At 37.9% G+C, this 17125-nt stretch overlaps 1 protein-coding gene across 1 annotated transcript in view; it reads right to left on the reverse strand.

Moving 5' to 3' along the window:
- The window catches only part of ARHGEF4 (Rho guanine nucleotide exchange factor 4), a 122406-nt gene that overhangs the window by 79592 nt on the left and 25689 nt on the right, over positions 1-17125 (reverse strand).

Below are 17125 nucleotides of genomic sequence, written 5' to 3' on the forward strand. Positions count from 1 at the left end.
AAAATGACTCTTCCCTCAAGCTAGTAAAGCCTGGTCTGTATGTTTTGTTTTGTACTGTTGATGCGCTGAATATTTTTATTTGGTGTCTTTATTGTTCTTTTTACTTTTTTTAATAAGGATCCTTTTGTTTGATGCTTTGTAAACTCCCCAAAGTTATTTGATTAAGATGAGCCATATAAATTTGCAAAAAATATATAAATAAAAACTACCCAACTTTACAATAACAATAAAATTAAAATCAGAGACATTAAAAACAATTTAAATGGTCTGTTAAAAGTAGTCTTTTGAAGGCCTTTGGGAGCCCTCAACTGAACAGGGAGTGCATTCTACAAAACCAGAGCATTTACAGAGTCTGTTTCATCAACTGCCTGAAGTATTATCCTAACTTGGTAGACACATACAGAATTCATTGTAGGGATTAAGATCAGCAGGAGATCAAATGCAAAAGCATGAAAGCTTATTTTTTCTAAGACTACTTCACCACTAGTGACCTCTAGCTATCACTGAAGTAAGACAGCACTTTGGATTTCATTCATAGCCTCCCAGTTAGAAACAAAGCACCTATCTGCAATTCTTTAAAGCTGGGATTCTTTGCTCAGAATCAAATCCATAGCACTGAACAACCTGAATATAAACATTGTTCTTATTACATTGGTACAATGTTGGTTGAATGACTTTACAAGACATTTAGGTGATCAGCAGGAAATGACCTGGAATTATTAGTGACCATTCCTCCCTCATGCATGGGAGGCTATAAAAAAAACAGAAAAACAAAATCTTCCACTAAAATTAATGGGGAAAAAATATAGTACCAGGCCCTGTGTCAGTCAGATAAGTTTGTCATAGTTCTCTAGACTATGCTTCACTTTCAATTCATTTCAAATGGAGGTATCAGCAATGTCCACATCACATTAAATCACAATGCAGTTTCCTTGTTTGTGGCTTGGAGGATTGTTTGAACTCAGCTAGGGTTGTAAACCATGTTTAGCTGTTCTCTAAACCCAGCCAATTGAGGATTATTTAGTAAACCATGGCTAAATCATAGGATAGCACAATGTCTCAGTCCAGTCATACTCTACTGCCTTCACTACCCATAACAACATTGTTCTTTTTCACTGACACAATGTGGCTGAAGAGTGATGATGAATATAACCAGCAGATTCATAGATGGGTAGGATGGAATTATTATAGGACTAATGCCTGTTTTCTTACTGATTGCTCCACAGGAAAGAATGTATCCTTTGGTACATCACACCATCTCTGTGACATTATTTCCCAAATACTTCCTGCAGGTGCTTCCACAAGAACAAAAGTCTCCTGCTGGTATGAATTCTAGAATTTAAGAGGGTTTTTTTTCTTCCAGGAATCCTCTTTGCTTAATAGGATACATTGGCTTCCTGGACTTGCAGCTCCTGCTTGAAGAGCAGGTGTCAGCTGTGGCTAGGAAGGCCTTTGTGCAACTCCATCTGGTGCGCCAGTTATACCCTTTCCTAGATTGGAGGGCCCTTCAGACGGTCACTCACACCCTAGTCACCTTGCAGTTTGACTACTGCAATATGCTCTACATGGGGATGACCCTTAAGACCACCTGGAAGCATCAACAGGTTCAGAATGCAGCAGTGCGAACAGTAATGGGCATGCCTCGGTATGCACATGTAACACCTCTGCTTTGCAAGCTACACTGGTTGCTAGTTTGCTTCCAGGTGCAATCCAAGGTGCTGATTGTTACCTATAAGGGCCTACATGGCAGAGTGCCTAGTTACTTGAGAGACCATCTGCCTCCCATAACATATGTCTGGTTGATTTGATCCTAGAGTTGGTGTGCTCATATTTTCAAGTATTAAAGCCCAAAGATTACCATAATTTATAATTGCTTCAAATTTTGATTTAAAAATAACATTAAAGTCTTCCCAGTGAGACTTTATATCTTTATGATACTTGAAAAAATGTTTTATTATAGTTAATATTTTTCTCAGAAATCTTTATCCCCTTGCCAATCCTAAACACCTATAACTACATGCCACATCAAAGAAATGCATCCATGTAGATTAAACTAATGCATACTTAGAGTGAGATAGTGCACTATGGAGTTAGTTCCAAGAAAACAGGTTTCCAAATAGGGAAGAATTGGTCTAATTTCCAAAACCAGATGGAAGAGTGTCATGATAAAGCCTTTCTGTTAGGTTCATACAATAAATTAACCCATATGGCGGGCTCTTTGGTACTGGCTGTGCATTTGTATAAACCCAACCACTCTACTTTGTAAACCATATTTCATGCCCCAACTATATAAGCAAACCCAGCCAATGTGGTACATTTAACAAATCATGATTAACCAAACCATGGTTCAGCATACCATCAGTGTCTTTTAATATGGTGATAGGAATACCATCTCAGTATATAATTTAAGAAAAAAGATAGTTGATGTTTATTTAATATATATTTAATGTAATGTTTGTGAAATCAGAATACTTTCGGGGTTGTTGTATGTTTTGCTGAGATAAATAATGCTAAATGCAATGAACAGCGCTCTGAACAGCTAAATACTTCAAAACGATGGATAGGGATGTTTGGGGGATGGTGAGGACCTTAAACATCTATGATCATGGACTACTGGATCAGTTCTTTGTTCCATGTGCAAGTTCTAGCTGAATTCACACTCCTCTGACTCTTTCCATCCCTAACTTTAGCAACTCTTTTTTTTGTACAGCAATAATTAGGGATACACTATGAAACATCCAAAAAAGTTGGTCCTAGCAGCACCACGAAATATTTTTCTCCAGTATAAGTGAGAGCTAGTAATATGGGAGAAAGGGGCCAATATGTCAGCCCTTTCTGGTCGGCCAGGTCAATAAACTACAAGAATTGTCAGAATGCTCCTTTATTGTTGTAGGGTATAACAACAGACTCTTAAAAGCCTGCTGGAATTTTCCTCTGCCCTCTTTGATACCAAACAGAATCAAGGCAGGGTTAATTTGAGTCTCTTTCTCATGCTTTCCACTTTCCCAGGACTAAGTTGTCACTAAGAATCACTTTTATAGTGAGATGGGCGGTGTATAAATTTAATAAAAAATAATAATAAAAATTTTTACCTCCCTTCGTGGGTCCTACTTTCCTTCATCAAGGTCATTTCCATATTCCTCTACTCAAAATTTGCACCAGTTTCACCAACATAACTTCATGCTATGGTAGTTATGGCATATGTTCCCTACCTGTAACTGTGCTGAAATCCAGAGAGCAAAGTCATTGCATTCTATTACGTTTGCCTTCTTCAGAAAGCCTATAAACTCTTGAAAAGTAAGAAATCCAGATAACATTGACTGACTTCATTATGTATCGACTTATCAAAGAGTTGCTTTGGTTATTTGCTTTTGTTTTGTTTCCTCTATTTCAATTGTCAGAGGCCACCAACAGTTTAGCGCAGAGAGGGACATTCCAGATTTAGTATTTTTAGGGATGGGCAAATTTACCAAATTCATTTTCATTCAGGATCTTTTTAACTGTGTTTCATCTTTTTGCATTAATTTGCAAATTAAAAAAATACACATTTACAGATATTATATGCATTTTCCCAATGTACAGTTTTGTATCCATGTTTTCCATTTTTTTCAAACAGCTGTCCTTTATATGCCATTTTGCACATTATTTCCAACAATTCATATTCTCCATATAAATCCACACACACACACACAGAGAGAAAGTGAGTCTGTCTGTCTGTCTTATAACATGTTAATACATTTTGTACTAATGCACATTTTGGGGGCAGGCCAAAAAATGTGAGAAAGGAGGGATAGCGATGTTGTTTTTGCAAGGCCTACAATAGAACAGGACTTGCTTTCTCAGTAACTTGCTAACTGAAGCTTGCTTTCTAGTAGCTAGAATTGCTTGACTGTATATTAAGGATGTGGAATATGTGGTCAGGGGAACAGAAGATAATATCTCTATGCTGACAGGTGTTAAGGAAAGAAGCTGCCTAACTGATGCTGAAAATATGCTCAACACCAGTTCTAGCGAACTTTGTGGTCAGACACAACCCCGACCTACTTACTCCAAGGGGGCTAGCTGCCTTATAAGGAAAAGAATAAATAGGGGACCCGTGGAGGTAAAAAGTGAGGAATGGGAGATATAAACAAAGGCGGGACTTCCTGCAAAATCTAAGGCATCTTGGATAGGCTGTGAACTCCCAAGTACCTATCCAATGGGGAACAGGAGGAGGAATTTCACCGGCTGGGGGTAGGGAATAAAACTGCATGCTTTGTGTGAAGGGGTGTGCCTATTTTGGCTGGGCACCTGTCCTTGCAAGAACGTTAAAATCTTTTTGCTGCTTCTCAAGACTTTGTCAAATTTATTCCGTGAGTACGATTCTCACAAAAACACGCTGCAAAATTCCAGATATAGAAAGTTAATTGAATTTTAGTTCATGTACTGTATAGATCTGAGAAGCAAAACTTAGATAAGTTTATATTAAAATATAAACCAAACAAATTTATTTATCTATCTAATTTATCCCCGCCCATCTCCTCCCATCAGGGGACCCTGGGCGGTTTACAACAATAGATTAAAACCATGACCATAAACACAGAGAGTAAAATACAATAATAAATAATTGCTTCCTATCTCTAATTATTTTATTTGCATATATGTTTCTTAAATAAATATAACATTACTGGGAAATTGAGTGTAGACAAGTACACAATTTCCATTGAACAAATTGATGGCACTATTGATAATCATTTAGGCTACAATATAAAAACCTGAATTTGGAACAAAAGGTCTTGAGGAAAAAGAAAGGCAAGAATGATGCATGGGAGTCCTTTCACACTGAATAATAGCTGTTTAATAATAGTTATCAAACAGAGCAAATTTCACTGCATCATTTTGATCCCTTATCATGGCATCAAGTCATACTGATGCAACAGTATCAATGCAATTATTTCCATGACAACAGAATAGCTTATTCCAAATATAGTCATGTAAAAACTTAAGCAGTAGAAAAAAAGATAGAAAAGGAGCACAGATTGCTAGATTCAGTTTAAAAGAGCAGTCAGGTTGCTAGTAGTTTAAATATCACCAAATATAATGAAGAGAGTTGGAAGGGACCATTTAGGCCTCACAGTCCAACTTCCAGCTCAGGGCAAGAATCCAAATTCAACCATTGAAATCTTTATAGCCTCCAGTACTTCACCACCCCTCTGGGTCACTGGCTTTCCTGCCAAACTACACATATTACCGGGATGCTTTTTCTACCATTCACTTATAATCTGCCTGCCTGCAATATGACTTGATTATTTTACGTCCTCTCCTCTGGAATGATGGAGAACAAGTCTTAAGTCTTAGGATTCTGCATGAAATCCTTTCAGATATTTGAAAAATGCCACCACTCTCTCTTCTTTAGGCTAAACACAACCTGTTTCTATCTTCCCAGGATTTAATTTGTACTCACCTGAACTCTGTTCTGAACCCATTCCAAATTGTCTGAATCCTTAAAATGTGTGTCAGAACAAGGCATAATTCTTCAGCTGGGATCTGACCAATGCAGAACACTGCATAGAAATTATATTTCTGTTGATACAGCCTAAAGTTGCATTTTCAGCAAATGCACACTGCTGACTCATATTTAATTTGTAATCAACTAGTATTCTAAGATGTTTTACATAACTTTTTTTAAGCAAAGCACCCCTCATTCTGTACTTATGCATTTGATTTATGTTTTAGATACATATCTAAGAAACATAAACCACATTTGTCTGTTAAATTTCATACTGTTTTATTCCACTCATTTCTGTTGAGATCATTTTTAATTTTATTTCTGTCTTCATTAGGCATTAGCTATCCCACTCAATTGTGTATAACCAGCAGGTTTGATAAGATTCCCTTCAAGAGAACTCATATCTCTGAAATCATCTACATTAAAGCCACAGTGAAACCTGTCTGATGTTTGGCAATGAGAATTCCATTACTATGGCCAACAACAGTATATATAAACTGCAGCAGAATCTGTTTAATCTGTTAATTAACTAATTGGAGGGAATTAAACTAATTAAAATTATGAACTAACAGACTAATCCTTTTTTAAAATCCACTTCTAATTTTTCAATGAAACAGCTACATATGGACAAGTTTTGCTTTGATTATTGCCAAAATTACATCATAATCAGCAAATACTTTGGGAACATGCTGAGGATATTAGTTCATTTACAAAACAATCCAAAAGCCCTTCTCCAAAGTCAGAACACTGCAGCATGCCCTTAATACCTTCCAGGAACAAACTAGCAGAATAAAAGTGAAAAGGAGTAGCATTTGTTCTTTCTTTAAAATTAGGTTTTCGTTAAAAACAAAAAATCCTTCCACTGCACTTAGAGAAAAGGAATACAGTGAGACCAGCAATACAGCAAACTGAAATCTTGTGGTTGTATAGATGTCCTTATGTCACAGGTTCATTTGATACCTGTTTATTCAAACTCACCCAAGACATTCCCCAATAAGACACTGCACAAGAGAACTTTGGTTCTCCCCTTTTATACTGGGGGGGTACTTTACTTGTAACCAACTGTTTGTAGTACAAAAGTGCTCTGGCTGGCTAAGTGACCAACTAGTACATTATATGTTTTCCTATCTCCTGACCTATATTTCTATTACAACTACTCTAAGCAATGCTTATTCCTAACTAATACATTATATCACTAAACTATGACTTTCTTTAATACCCTATTACTATAACTAAACTCTACTGCAATAGCTACTACACACTAAGTTCTACTACAATTCTTCTCCTGAATACAATATTCCTTTCAGAGGACAGAATCTCCTGTTCTTTCTCTCTTGTGTTTCTATAAACCTTTTCTGCTTTTTCCCTCGCTGCCTCTTACCTCCTCCCTCCCAACCAACCAACCACAGCTGTTCCAAAAACCACAGGGCTTTTTAATAGCAGCCCTGCCCTCCTTACGCTGAGGGACATAGGAGTAACAAAGGGAGGAAAGCAATCCCAGGTGCTTGCAATATGGGCATAACCCATCCTGCCGCACCTTACAAAGGCCAAACAGGTTATAATGTCTGCTGGCTCTCCAGATCAACCTTACCCACTCTGCCTTCTTTGGAGACTTTCCAAAGTTGAGATTTCCAACATTGGAAAGAGTCTGTCTTGAAGGCCACTGGTGTCAGGCTTCACATCAGGGCTTGGCACCAAATCACAGATCTCCTGACATTATCCAGTACTTGGTTTGACGTGACAGAGGACTCTAGGGCATGACTCTCTTCTAGATCAGAACCTTTATGACAGAAAAGAATGATGCCTTAAACACAAGAGTTGATTGTGCATTACAGAGGAAAGAATTCAGAGCCTACAGTATATAAATATACATGTCTCTAGAGTTTAAATTCTCATCTTCTTTCTCCCATCTTTTCAAGTTAATGTCTACTTCATGGTTTACTTGGGGGGCTTGGGCAGCTGAGATACGTTCACATAATGGTCCTCTTTAGCCTCAGTATTACTGGTTCCCACTTTGCCAGCTTCAGCCCTGACAAGTGAGAAGGAAAAGGGAATATCCAAGATCAGAACCTGAAGCCAGAGGTTTCCTCCAATCCCAAAAGAGGAAGTTCAGCAAATTCTGTGGCCTGCAGGATGCTGTCCCAGGGAACACAGGGCCATGAGCTTATTTGTTTTGGGAGTTATTCTGGGAGTATAGTTATTTTGCTTGTTTTCTTGAGTTCTTGACTCTCTGAACCTGAATATTTCACATGTCTACATTTGTATAATTGTTAAGAAAGTAAAATTGTTAAGCTTATGGCTTGTACATTATTTTGGTACTGCTAATATTCCTTAAAAATTGAAAAGATATATTGAAGAGCAAGAAAAAAACAAATAACTCTCCACTCCATTATATATTATATATTCAAAACAAAGTATTTACCAAGAGATGTCCAAATGGAATAATCCTGTCTGCATTACTGGCAAGTGGGGAAGCAAAGCTGGACAGATTCTCTCAACATTAATTTTGGGGAGGGGTCCACTTCTGGACTAAATATGTGTATTTCCTTTGTGTTCTTCATGCCTCATCATAATGAAAATGCTATTGTCAAGGAATGCTGTTTAAAATTTGATTCTCTACAAATGTTCACACAAAAATGCCTTTTGATATGAACTGGACTGTGATTAATTACTTCAGTAGCACACAGCAGAGAAACAATGAATAGCTGTGTTAAATAAGATAACTGAAGTTTTATTTGTATTATCTGTAAAAAGAGGAAAATATCGTCCATTCAAGCTCTGAATCTGGGATTCACTGGGATATTTTGAAACAAATATTTTCAGTCGTGGGTTCCATTTAAGCAGGCCATTTGTACAACTACTGTATATTGTTTCCAGTATAAGGGTTTATAGGAAACCGATCAACTTATGTTAAGAATTCGAGAAAAGCATTTACCAAAATCACTTGATCATCAGACAAGAAATGAATATAATTGTCTGAACTGAGACTGCTTACAAATGCTAGGAATTTAAGGACAAGGCATGCCAAATTAAAATATTTCAACTGTATTATGCATTTCATAATTTTAAAGAAGACTACCCCAATCATCTGTGGCCACCTCCTCAATTCAAATATATATTTTCTTGAACTTGGCAGAGGTACTGTGCAAGCCTCGGAAAAGGCACAGTTCTTTTAAGGAGCAGGCCAGAGATACAAGAAAGGTGCCCATTCCTGCTTCAGATCCTAATAACTGCATACTTCAAGTTACCTTTGAATTGACAAATTCCAATCCCCTAAGGATAAAAATCATTCAATTTTAATGGGTTACCATTCTCATTATAAGTTTCCTTTTTTTTTTTTTTTTGGTCTTCAGTAGACTCCTGACTTCCCCATCCTCTCTCTAAACTCTACCCTCTATGCCATGGTTGATAAATACTACCCTTGAATCTTTCTGTCTCTCCTATTTTTAGATTACAGAATGCTATGTGAAAGTGGAGTGCTAGGGAATAATGTGTCATCTTTGCCAGAACTATCACCTGTATTCAGTGAAAAGTTATGTTTTGTTTTAATCATCAGCACATTATGATTATCGCTTTCAGATGGGACTTATGCTCTCTTTTCCAACACAGTGAATAAGATGACTGGCTTTTGTGCAAGTTCTGGTCTGTTAGTTTTCATCAAGTCATAAATTAATGAGGAAAGGCAGTTTATCTCATTAAGTTCAGCTCAAACCACAGGGTTCCTACTTGTGAAAGGGATTCAAAAAGCAAAGCTAATACATAGTTAAGGTGAAATAGAGGATCAAGGATTACAGGGGGAAAAAAACACTAGCATGGCCACCACTGTTTGAAGGGCAAAGCAGAAATATAATACTGTAAAGGGCAAAGCAGAAATATAATAGAAACACAAGTGAAACATGGTTGAAGCACGTAAGAATGGGCTACGGTGGAAAGCTGTTCTAGCCCTTAACAGCACATGGGTAAAGCCTTAAATGCTCCTATCTTGGTCTTTACTCAAGCACATCTAATGTTTATCCTTTGAAATGACAGTCCAAGGTTTCATATTACGAACTTCTCCCCAGAAGTATGCACTCCCATCTATCTTCTCTCTAACCAAAGCCACTTATATTCTTGTAGTCTAGGAAACAGAAATGTCCACAGCAAGACACAAGGACACTAAAATGATGAAATGTAATGACATCGTCATGCAAATACTACCATTACATATTTGCATCCCAATGGCTGAAGCAAGTACATAATGACTGGTCCTAACAGTGGACCGTGTGGATTGGACAAAGGGTTAATCAGCAATAAGAGGATTTGAAACTCTTTTGAGTTTCTCTATTTGTCCTATGCTTGACAGTATCTACACAGCCCTTTATATAATGAATTTTGCCATGGAATATTGAGATGTCAGTGTACATGTTTCAGAAAAAAACATGATTTCCCCCCCATATGGATCCGCTATAAAATATGAGAAATCGAATGTAGTTTCACAGTGATTTTGCTTTGAATTTTGATTTGGCATGGTAGAAAAATAAGATTTTGAAACTGAAATACAATTCTAGATAAGAAAGGCAACTGATTAGTCCATTAAGCCCTCCCAAAGATTCTCCATTTGCAGTTTCCAGATCCCAGGCCATACCCTGCCTTCTAGTCAGCTGCTTTGGATACACATCCTGCCACTCCCATTTTATCTCCCCATGCTTATCTATCATGTAACAAAGGAGATCCTTGTCACAAACATGTCTTCAAAGAGGATGGGGGCCCAGCCAGCTTCAGAACACTCTCCAGCACATTTTCCCAAGAAGATACACACCTCTTTTGCGTTCCTCAAACTCCTCTGCTTGGTCTCACTGCTTTGCCCTCTCTGCCCATGCTCTCATGCTAGAAAAAATAAGATTTCCCTGGCTTGATTTTTCAGATAAGAGGACCCCTCCCAACTGTAATTGTCCTGGACAATCCATAAACAATAGGCAGTTTGATTAGGTCCAGATCAATTTTACTTTAAAACAAATAGTAGTTCATAAAACACCCTTAGATATTATACCTCAAAAGGAACTTACTTAAGGGCAGACCAGACTCTGTTTCAATACTGTAAACCATAATGTCTGGTTCCTGTGACACAAGCCACAATTCTTTGAAAGTGAAACTCCTTCTCCCAATCATATCCAAGGAGAAAGAAGGTAGGAAGCTTGGGAGATCAAGGCTTGCTTTGGCTTTATTCCAGCTAATGTTTACTGCAGTAAAATATAACTTACCTACACATGAGCCAGTACAATGCCTAATTCATATATTGCACCATGATTGAATAAACTAGAATCTCCTGGTCATAAATCATAGTTTAGAAACCTCAGTTGTTCGGTACATAAAAAAATTAAATCAAAATCAAACACACCAAATTATCCCTTTGCAGAAGTATGAACTCAGCTATTACTATCAGGAATAAAGTGAGATTATTATATGCACAGAAATGGAAAGATTTGGTACTATCCACAATGGAGGAATGCTTGGTGAAGATGATGGAACATGCAGAAATGGCAAAATTGACTTATTTGATTAGAGAAAAGACAATATCTTATGTTTATTGCTGACTGGAAACAGCTTATAAATTTTTTGCGTGAAACAGAAAAAAATGAACTTGTGATTTATGAATTCGATGATTAGACAGGATATAGAAAAAAATGGAGTTATGTTGTAACCATAGAGCAAGAGATAAATTTATAGTTGTATTTACAACTGCTGTAAAGAAAATCAGAAGCTACTTCATTGTATTTTCTTTTTTTGTTTTTGCACTTTTAGCTCTTTCTTTGATCTTTTTTCTTTTTCTTACTCTATATTAGTTTCTATTGGTTTTTATCTTCTTTCTTAAAAGTTTTAATAAAATTATATATAAATAAAAGGAATAAAGTGTGTATACTGGGTTAAAATTCTGAAGAGCAAACAGTTTGAAGCACTACCTAGTTTTTTATATTGTTCTGGATTATATTCCTTAAGAAATGGAAAAAAAGACCCTGAATGGCATCCTAAAATGAGCAACAACTAGCTATGTCTGCAGTAAAGTAGCTGTTCTTTAATTTCATTCAACTTCAGGTTTGATAACACCTTGATATAAACAACTTCAGACACATTATGTGAAAACCTAGCTCTCTGGAGAAGGCTCTAATGCCAGGAAAGGTGGAAGGAAAGAGAAGAAGCGAACGACCAGCAGCAAGATGGATAGACTCCGTTAGAGGCGATGGGGGTGCCATGGAAGAACTGAAGGATCAGGTCAGGGACAGATCATCATGGAGAAAATCTATCTATGTGGTTGCTAAGAGTCGACTACCACCTGATGGCATGTAATCAATCAATTAAATGGTGTAGTAGTTAAGGAGTTACATTGGGAACAGGAGACGCTCTCAAGCAATTCACTGGGTGACCTCTGGACTTTCAGCCCAGCCTGCCTTGAAGAGTTGCTGTGGTGAAACACAGGAGGAAGGAGGACTATGTACTTCTGAATGAAAGACAGGATATTAATCTAATAAAATAAACTTGCATTTTGAAATAAAAGTCAGTATTTTACAACGGGAAAAAAACCAATATTTTAAACTAAGAATAACATCCTCAGACTAGAAATTTAGGTAAGTTTTTCCATCTGGAGATTCAAACATTAATAAAGGCTGGGGGAAGGAGATTTAAGAAATGTATCAGAGTAAGTTAGGAGGATGGATAAGCATTTCAACCAATGCCTTTTAACATGGTTTCTCAGATTGTGAAATACAATATATGCTGTGATATACAGTATGTGATGGGGTACTTGTTGCTTTGAAATGGGGTTGAATGCATATTTTATTTTCTCCCTGTTTTATCTTTGCAATTTTTTTTCTGAAGACATGACTCCAATGGTCCAAAGACAATTAAATCATGCTTTACAGTCCATGAGTTCTATATACATCATGCTTCAAGGTAAATCTCCAGACAAAATGTCTTAAAATAAACCTTCTCAGACTAAACAGGAATAAGGCCAACCATTTGTTACCAATTTTCTCATGAAAAACTTGTCCTGAAAATTACAAGGACTATGAAATATTGTTAGCTATTTTCCTGAAAGGCATCAGAATACTTGCCTCATACTTTACTATTCAGAGAATTCCATCATTGGTGGGATGCTGGAACATCTCAATTTTTTTTCATCTCTGCAAAGCATGGGTTATTATTTAAAATGATGACATTCATATAAAACCTAATAGCCCTCTTCAAGCATTCAGGAAACCAGCAACAATCTGGTTCAGAGAGACAAAAAACAAATATACTGACTTCATTGTTTTGCACCTCTTCCCACATGTCTTTTCCACAGTATGTACTGGAGAACCTTCACAGATAGAGAAGACTCAATTGAACCAAGGTAAGGAATGAACCAACATATACGGTAAGAGAAGGCAAATTTAGCATATACACAAAAAATAAAACAATAGCAGCAGTCACCTTAAAGTGAGTGAGAATAAATAATCCCAATGCCGCATATACCGATCATTTGCAGCACCCTTTCTCGACCTGGATCCCCCCAGAGGCCCTGGGCAGCCTGTCAGTTTTCTTAGACAGAATGACTACTGGTCAGCTTCCACCAGTGAAGAACTGATAGTCCTAAGACATCACGTTCAATTTCAGTTCTTAAGGAAAGTATGTTGTAGAGTTCAAATGATCAAGAAATTGGCCCAATTCTCCTATAAAGGGCTTACAAAATTTGTGGCTTTATAGTTTCCACAAAAGACAAAGAGAAAGGTATGGTGAAGCGGGGTGGGGGGTGGGGGTGGGGGTGGGGGGGAGAATGTGAAAGAATCCAGTAAAGCTGAATGGCAAGAGATTTGGGACAGATAAAGAGTAATACAGGACATGGTTAAATTACAGAATGCTTATATTTTCAATCTGAGCATGAACCTTAAATATTAGTAAATAGAATATCCAGGTTTAAAATATTTCTATGGCTAAACACATTCTTTCTGCAAACGTTTATCCTAGCTAGTGCCAGTAGAAATATAACTGCTGTTTAATGCTTTCTAATCCAAAATAATACAAGCTGATAAAATATAAGGTGACAGATAAGACCATGGTGGGCAGTTTTAGCCTTTTTCCCACTTTGTAAAATATATACAGAGAAAGCCTTTCTATGCATCTGATTCTCACTAGCAAACTATGGGATGCTATTTTAGATGCCTACAGAGATGCCTCCCTTCTGGGAGTCTTTGAAGTGTGATTGTTCAGTCAATTTACCACTGGAAACAGCTACTGAAAAACAGAATCTTCAAGAAGCTGAAGGGTAAGAAAAAATATCAGAAAAAGAAGTTCTGACAAAGTTCACAAGACCTGACAACAGCTATATAAAATCTGAAAATGCTTCACATGTTTATTTATTTGTTTGTTTGACAACACAAGGTAGGACCTGTATTAATGCAACCTTCCTTGGACTAATATCATTCCATTCACCTAGAGGAAACCCATCTGGCAAGATTGTTACACTAATAATGGCAAGCAAAGCATTTTTCACTAAGTTTCAGGGAAATAACACCATAAATGAAAAAATATACTAATTATTGTTTGGGTACAATACACTGAAGAAAAAGAACATTTTTATTCATGTCAGCATAGGAGAAACTTGATGAGTGGCTGATGTGAGTCAATATGAGACTGCAACAAGGATCTTTAAAGAACCATTAAAATCCTGGCAGTTTCCATAACACAGTGGCAAGGTGAGTTCTTTCTGTATCATACTGTGATATTTAAACCAAAGCCATAGCAGAAACTTAAATGTGTCATAAATGTTGCTGCTACATCTACATACATTAATTCCAATATAGATATTCTGTAATGTTTCAAGAAAACTGTGGACCTTGATATGCCAAGGAATAGTTCTCATTCACATGCCATAATTTCTGCTAATTCTACTGCCCAGGCTCTATTGCTTATATAGCCAAAAGAGGACCAGCAATGAACAAGATGGAAATTTTGGCATGTTTGAAGGAGGTTTCCAGAAGATATACATATAAATATTTGGGGAAAATGCCTTACAAGAAATTACTTTAAAAGCAGTGCTGTGAAGAATTGGTATGCTCAATAGCCATGAAATGCCAACTGACCATTACCGGGGGAAATGCAATGGAATGGATGCAATCCTGAACATCAACAAGCCGTGCTACAATATTCACACTATGACATAGTTTTTCAGGTCCCACTGAAGAGACGTAATATCCAGAGTCAAGCCATGCCCACCTTACGGGATGTACTTTATTTCTGCAGGGCATCATAATACCATATAGGACACTTTAAAAAAGAGGTAAGGTTAGTTCATCTTTACAGGTTATTAGAAGAGACTTTCATTTAAATAGAAATTTTGTAAACAGAAACATAATGTTACATAAAATAGCGATCCTTTCAAAAGGCTTCCAAATTGTACCAGCTAAATTGAATGTTCTCAGCAATCCAAGCTTTTCTGTTAGAACACAGCAAATATATTGGAGAATTACTCTTTTGATGTAGCTGACAACTGATGTCAAAACTAACCAGAAGGAAAAAGTTGTTTATGACAAGTACAGACTAGTTGAAACTGATAGACTATCTAAAAGCAGACAGACTATCTAAAGAGAGTAATTAGAAGGCCATGATAAGAAACCAACTATTCCAACAGTCAAAAAGGATGGCTACAGTTCTCTCTAATGCATCACATTCAGAGCTTTCCTCTCTGAACAGTGTTTACATCACTTGAACGGCAGATGCAGACAAGACAGAATGAGAGCAGTGAAGTAGTGTTAGTACTTAAAAGATGAATAAGAAATATTATTTCAAGACAAAAGAAATACAAATTAGACTGCGGCATGCAGTATAAGCCATGCTAATCTTCCTCAATGACACTTCATAAGAGAGCAAATACTCCAAATATTTTGGATTTTACAGTAACTTTGATGGTGTAGAAAGGGAAAGTGGCTGAGCATATATGCAGCCTTCTACCAGCTTCCATATCTCCATCCTCCCTTTTCTGAACTCTTCATTCTGGAAGCAGAGTCAGACTTCGAGAGGTAAAAGGCGCAGGTCTGACGCTTTCAGAGCTGTTCATTTTATTTATTTGTTTGTTTGTTTGTTTAGCTCCCATGCTGTTCATCACCATGCCACATACTTTCTCCCTTGCTTCCACTTCCATTCCCCAAGGTCAGTGGAATACCAGAGAGCCCCCTTTAGCTGTTCTTACCTGAAGCGGAATGAAGACTCTCCAGACTCCAGTATCTGGAAAGGACCCCTCGCATCCCACTTCTACCACCACACACCACTCCGCTGCTCTCTGAGTCTGAGCCCGGCGAGAGGCCAGAGCTTCCACTGCTACCACAGTTGGCTCCGCGGTCTGCACCGGCAGATTCGCAGCTGGAGTATTGCTGCGTCCTCATGCAGGCAGGCAGACGGAGAGCCAGGAGGCTCTGCTGTTGCGGAGGAAGAGGGAGAGTCAGCCGCGCCAGGCGGCTACGCGCAGGGCAGTGGCCACCAGGTCTTGCTGTCTAAGAGCTGTGTGGGATTCCTCTCCGCCGCGTTGCCAACTGCCTGCACGATGCAAGCTGACATCATAGGGGTCCGCCAGGGAGGCTCCCTTGCTGACTGCTGAAAAAGCCTCAGTTCAAATTTGCAGCAGGAGGCTTATTTCTAAGCTGATTCCAAGGGATTAAACCAACCAAGGACAGGACAGAGAGAGCTTAAATTGCAAGGGGAAGGAGAGGATGCAATGCACCTCTGTAGAAAAGTTTGAAGCAGTTGCAAAAGGCTTGGGGAGAGATTTGTTTCAATGGCAGCTTCCTCATCAGCAGACAGCAGTTAAAGAGAGTGAAGGGAGCAGCATGCCTGTAAGTAAATAAGTAAATACTCAAAGGACTAGCCTGCACATGCTCACACTATCCTGGTAGTATCTAGAATAAGATACCACTGAAGCAATGACACTGTCCTGCAAAACTACCGCAGTTCACGCACACACAGAGAGGTGATCAGATTCAGGGAGACCAAGAACCAGCTCACCAGAATGTGACTGCTGATGCTGGATAGCCTCATTTCTAGAATACGTATTTCACACCGGAGATTTGAGGAGGGAAAAAGTTTCCTCTGCAAAGGGATTTTGAAAAAGGCACATACTGACTAATAGTTTGGCACCACAACTGCAAGTGTACACAACAGGGACAAGAAGGTTTAGAGTGGTTCAGAGTCTCTCCTGCTCTATCTTTCCAGACTCCAGAGAAACACAGAACAGGCTCAGATGAGCTTTGCATATGTGGAAAGCCTCAGGTATATTGGAAGAGCACGTTTAAGACCTGGAGAACGATGCAAAGAGATCTGCTAAGGTTGTCAACCTATTCATATTTTTGTGTGTGTTTCTTTAAGACACCTGCATTTCAAACAAAACTTTCCAGAGAAAAATAGATCCCATCCCTGTAACCCAGTGCTAGGAAAAAGTTAAGCCTTTGAAGCTCGCTTTCATGCAGCTTTTTAATAAGAACACTCTATCAGAAAATAGCTGACAGCCCAAGGATTGACTAATAGGTTTTATCATTATTATTTCTGTGGCTCTACAATAGATAAAACAGGAGAGTAATATGCCACTGTTTTGAATAACTGTTCCATTCTCAATATTTCTGCCACAGGTTGTTT

This window comes from Candoia aspera, chromosome 6, assembly GCF_035149785.1.
Source record: "Candoia aspera isolate rCanAsp1 chromosome 6, rCanAsp1.hap2, whole genome shotgun sequence".
Taxonomy (NCBI): domain Eukaryota; kingdom Metazoa; phylum Chordata; class Lepidosauria; order Squamata; family Boidae; genus Candoia; species Candoia aspera.